This window comes from Desmodus rotundus, chromosome 5, assembly GCF_022682495.2.
Source record: "Desmodus rotundus isolate HL8 chromosome 5, HLdesRot8A.1, whole genome shotgun sequence".
Taxonomy (NCBI): Eukaryota; Metazoa; Chordata; class Mammalia; order Chiroptera; family Phyllostomidae; genus Desmodus; species Desmodus rotundus.
The window spans coordinates 138,283,848-138,289,505 of NC_071391.1; the positions used below are offsets into that span (position 1 = coordinate 138,283,848).

At 39.7% G+C, this 5,658-nt stretch overlaps 1 pseudogene; it reads right to left on the reverse strand.

Moving 5' to 3' along the window:
- Window positions 1-1,054: 1,054 nt before the first annotated feature.
- On the reverse strand, window positions 1,055-5,364 carry LOC112298060 (T-complex protein 1 subunit alpha-like; annotated as a pseudogene).
- Window positions 5,365-5,658: the final 294 nt, after the last annotated feature.

Genomic DNA, 5,658 nt, shown 5'->3' on the forward strand with positions numbered 1-5,658 from the left:
ACTATAGGCTTGCTAAGTTGACATGAAAAACTAACCATCACAGCTTCTTGTGGGAGCAGTTTCTTGCTGAGTCTTAAAGAACGGACAGGATTTCTACAAACACATGGTTTACATTAGGCTGATTTTCACAAGTTTATTATCGGGCCATGTGTTATTGGAGGTATACTAACTTTCTTTATGAACATAAACTGTCTAATTTAAGCCTTAGCTTCACATGAAGAAAGGGATTATATAAACCCATAGTCTGACTCAGTGAATGAACTGAATGCTGCAATTCTGAGGGGTGGTTTATTCAGCTAATGCAATATTGGATTGTGCAAGTGGCCTTAATGTTCTACATTAAGTGGACACTGGCATGACATTTGCAGAGCTGCTTCTGTGAAGTTCTGGCAAGGGCAGAACATTAGCCAGTGGAAGTTCCTCCAACACACACACAGTCCAGTTAACTTTGGAGCTTTGTACATGGCATTCAGCAACTTGGATGGCACACCCTCTGGGTGAAGGTGGGTTACAAGACTTGTGCAATTCATGAATTGTTGTGAAATTCAAGTACTTGAACTCTTACTGAGCCCTTAGCTGAAGTAGATCTCAATTCAAAGGTGTTTTTATTTGAGGAGAGAAATAAGGAATTAATTTGCTTGAAATCGGAACTATTTCTGGGCCTACAGATAGGAAAATGTGTGGAAAGAACCCACCAGATGGCTCCCCTGCCCGCCTCAACTTCTCTACCATCTGCTGAAATTTATCAGCACTGGAGCTTCATTTCTTTCAGTTAAGGTTTGATCACTATTAAAATATGTTAGGCTTTCTGAGAGAAAGGTTTTGATAGAAAGAAAGGATAGAGACTGCAGGAACCTGAGGATAAAAAGGATTCAAAAGTGCAATGAAGTTGACTGAAGGTAAACTTGCCAAATTTACTCCAAGCTAAGTTGCTGGTGGTACCTGGTTAGAGAACTTAAGTGCAGATCTTGGTCCATATTTTCTCAGTCAAAATGTAGAGTACACTGGTAGATATAACCCCTGATAAGGGAGTTTGAATGTATGACTGTGGTCCTTAAAAGCGTAACTGCACAGATCTGCACTTCTCCTCATTCCCTATAAAGTAAAAAATTTACATACTTTGACAAAAAAATGAAACAATTATTTTCAGACATTGGATAACAGATAATGCAGTACTATGATATCCAAGGGTAATGGATAAGGGGGATAAATGGTAATGGAAAAAATACAATTAAAAATAAAATAATAAATAAAAAGATAAACCCTATCATTGCCCTGAGTTAACTCTTGGGAGTAATTTCTTGGCGATGGCTTGGGAAAAGGGAACCCAAACAGAGCCTAGAAGTCTTGCTGAGTTGAGAGACAGGGATCATTAATAGTGGAGAGAAGGGAGTTTTACATAGAAACAGATCAAGAAATTGGCATATAGGTCATTTTGAGACACTGACTATCAATCTATACATACAAAGGATGAAACTCCCCGAGGCTGGCAAAGAACCGAGGAAGAACAATAACTGTATTTTTGCTGTGTATAATGTACTCCCATGTATAACGTGCACCCATGTTTTGGGCCCAAACTTTCAGGAAAGAAATTTTTCATTTTAATTTTTTAATTCAGTTATTTATTTGTTTATATTTAGAAACAGAACCAATTATCATATTCCAGGGTATTATTTTGCATATGGATATCATTTTAACATATAAGCATAAATAAAAGAATTAAAAACATTTATATAGATATGGAATTAGTACTACCTATGTATAATGTGCATCCTTATTTTTCCCTCAAAAATTTGGGGAAAAAAGTGTGCATTATATCTGGCAAAACATGGTACTCAGAAACTATAAACCAAATAGTTCCCAAAATTCATTCAGGATTAAGACTAAATCAGATTCCCACCAGCCAGACTGTAAATACCTTGCTGGATATATGAGGAGTTTAGTAGTGGCCCCAGATAGGTCAAACCTTTACAGTGGAACTAAATTTGATCTACAGTAAGGCTATGCTAGACAGGTCCCAAGAAAACCTTCAAAGGGAGCCTAGAAAAGATCAAGCTAATCTGCAAAAAACTTCCTGTCAGAACAAAGTTAAACACAATTTACTGGAATAAGTATTCAATAATGTGAAATTTAAATCCAACATTCAATAAAAATTACTGGACATTCAATGTCAGGAAAATGTGACCCATTCCCAGAGAAAAATTGGTTGATAGAAACAGACCCAGAAATGACAGATGATGGAATTAGTAGATAAGAATATTAAAAGAACTATCATAAATAACATAAATATTCTCATTGTTCTTTATGGGTTAGAGTAGTGCTCTACATCTCCATGCTCCAAACAGAACAATTGCTTCACATTATAATTGATTCTGACACTTCATTAAGAATAACAACAAAAAACCCAGTGTGTGTTTTAAATGGCTCGGATAGAATTGCTTTATATACACCCTGAAATAGTGTAAGGAGAGTGACCAAGGTCCACATGGGTAATCCCTATCCAATGTCAAAATACTCCCTTGGAAAAAGACTGCGTGGGTGGTTTAAGGAAATCCTCCCTGGGGGGTGTCGGCTGTTTTGCAGCCATGTACTTTTCTGCTCCATTTTTGCAATGGGGTAATCAGCCCTGCGTTCCGATTATGCAGAAAGGTCACTTGGATCCAGTAGTCAAAGAAAGTAGCTTCATAGGACAGACAGCAGAGAATAGAAAAGAAGAAACAATTCAAAACAGAATCGAGTAATTTGATAAAATTGAGTATTTTAATCCAAAGAAGCCCTTAAAAATGATTCTTATCCTTATTTATTATTAAATCGGGATACTGGAAATATATGTTACCTAGTAGTTCCCAAAGTCAGGGGTTAACTACACTTCCCTTAAATGCCCAAATTACAACAATTTGCACTCACACCCTCCACATCCTGTGTAATGGCAGGAAGTCCAGTTGTTTATTGGGTTCTCTAATATGAGAGTCTCTGGGAAATGCTGACAAATTCCACAAGTCTGAACTGCTTTTTGTTGACACATCAGCCATCTGGCTTGCTCTGGCCCATTGCTTCCCTCTCTTCAGGTCTCCTCTCACTAACTTCAACATTCAGCTGGACTGCTGTTGACAATTTCATCTCAAGTGGATGAGTCTCTCTGCCAAACCAAGACTAGATCTGACCTCATTTGACTGAAAATTTCAGGACAACAGAAAGAAATTATAATCTTCATGAGAAAGAAATAAAACTAGATATAGGGGGCTACATAGTAGCCCCCCAACAGACATATCCCAATACCTGGAACCTATGAATATTACCTTATTTGGAAAAAGGGTCTTTATAGATGTGACTTTTTTGACAGCTTGTTGTACTTCAATGTGTAACATGCAAGGTATTAGACAACTGCATTTTATAGTGTTACAAATAGAAGAGAGATCATCACTGACAGCTCCTGAGTGAATAACGTCAGCATAACATCCGTGCTTAACATCTTTGCTTTCTGGATGTAATTTAATAAGATCATCAATTTAGAGCATGGTAATCGCAGCTTCTGTTGCAAATTTCAAACTCAACTTTAACTATGGTTGGTTGTTGTCTCAAGTTTTACCATTGACAAGATCAAGACCGATCCATTTTGACTTTTACACCCTGGGTTAATTTGAGCCTCATTATTAAAAGCTCTTAACTTTGCAACCAGATCAGTGGAGTCTTGGGTAGCATTAACTGCTACTGTTATTAGGAATAACAGGAAGAGATTCTGCAGACTGCAATAGCAAGCTGTTCCAGATGAAATAGGATAGTGAAAACCTAAGAAAATTCCTTAACAAGTGGAAGAGGAAACTGAGACAAATAGGTAAACAAAATGGGCAAGCAATTTACAGCCAGATACAGAAGTTCACCTCCCTAGAGATAGCATCTAGAAGATGACATCTAGGTCTCAGTTGTATTCAGCTCCAGGCCCAGAAAAGCAGCAAAACCAGGTGGGCTACACCAGAACCAACTATAGTGACTGATGACCTCTTGCCCTGGCTCTGACCAATCAGTGGAGACCATGACCCTGAAAGACCACACCTGGAAAACGGATGAATATTCTGCTGACACCCTCCCCCAAGACCTCCCTAGGATTCCCGCCTGCAAGAGAGAGATAAAAGCCTCAAGACTAAGGACCCAATGCGTGTACTCTCCCTCTGGGGAGCTGCCCACACCATTTCTTTCCCCCTCTTCTTCCCTCACCTCTTCCTCCACAGGCACGCATCTCCTAAACTGTAAGGAACTCCAAGACTTGCAATTAGGGGAGCAGTGAGCAATAGCAGCTCCTCCGAGGTTAATCCCCTGAACCTGTCCTCAAGGCCTCCTTTTCTCTGACTTCCCAGTGAGCTAAGGCAGCTAGCCCAGCCTAGGCTCTCCTTGTTTTACTGTCTTTAGCTTTAATAAATACACCCTCATAGTCACCTGGATTTGTATTGTGAAATCTTTCCTACATGAAATCAAGAACCCACACACTACTGGCTGGCCCTAAGCAGACCAACTCAGGGCCAGGCCCCCTGTTCTGTAACACAGAGACCCCATGCTGGTTGTGTAGGTTTTGAGGTATATTCTACAGCATCTCCACCCGGAACCACAGATTTTGACTCCAAAACTCTCTTCTCCACACAAAGAGCATCATGTAGTGGACACTCCATCTGATCGCACATGAAATCATTTGACCCACATAAGATAACTGACACAGTTGTATAAGCCTTAGTGTTTTTAATCAGGATCAGTTCACCATCACAATTGTCTCCTGTACTACCTCTTCTGCTTGTCCCAACAAGAAGCCTCAAAGGTTTCTTCATCTTCCAAATTGGACAGGGTTGACAGAATAGTTGCTTCAGAAGCTTTAGCAATGCGTTTAGGTCCCTTTTTAAAGCTCTTCTAACTGCCATTGCTCCAGTCTCCACAGACACATATCATCAATTCCATCAATTCCCATCAATTTCACCAGTGGTTAGAATAACGTTGGCATGTGTTGCCAGGATCTTCCTGAGTCACTCCTTGGTGATATCTGATTCTCTCTGTCTAATCTGGTCCAGTTTTTCAGGGTCTGTAATAACTACCTGTACACCAAGCTTCATTTTTGTTTTCTGCAGGCTGAAGTCAAGGCCAGCAATTTTCCATTAACGATTCTGCTGGGCATGCCTTGGGATCCCACCACACAGTTGAATGCATAGCTATTGATGGGCATACTCTCCATTTAACTTCTCCCATGGTCTTTCAGAATATTAACAGAATTGACTGCATAGTGAGACTGGCCTCTTACATCTGTACATTTAGTAGCAAGTACAGTATCTATTCCATATTAGTGAAAAAATCACCACTTATTCCAATAATTCTGGATGACATTAATGTCTTAGCAGCATTAATCAGGCACTCTCTTCCAAGTTCATCTGTATTAATAATCTGATTTTCAATGACATAGCACACGGCTTCCTTACAGGCAAGTCAATAGCCACTAATAACTGATGTCACCTCAATTCCTTATGAGCAGTTGGCTCCTTGGGATGTGGGCCTTTCCACAGAGAGTCTCCCCAAATGGCAGGAACCTGGAGGATGAGAGTCAGAGCCAATAACAGAGAGAGCTGGTAAGACAGAACTCACAGTCTTCTGTAATCTGAACATGGACATGGTATCTCATCA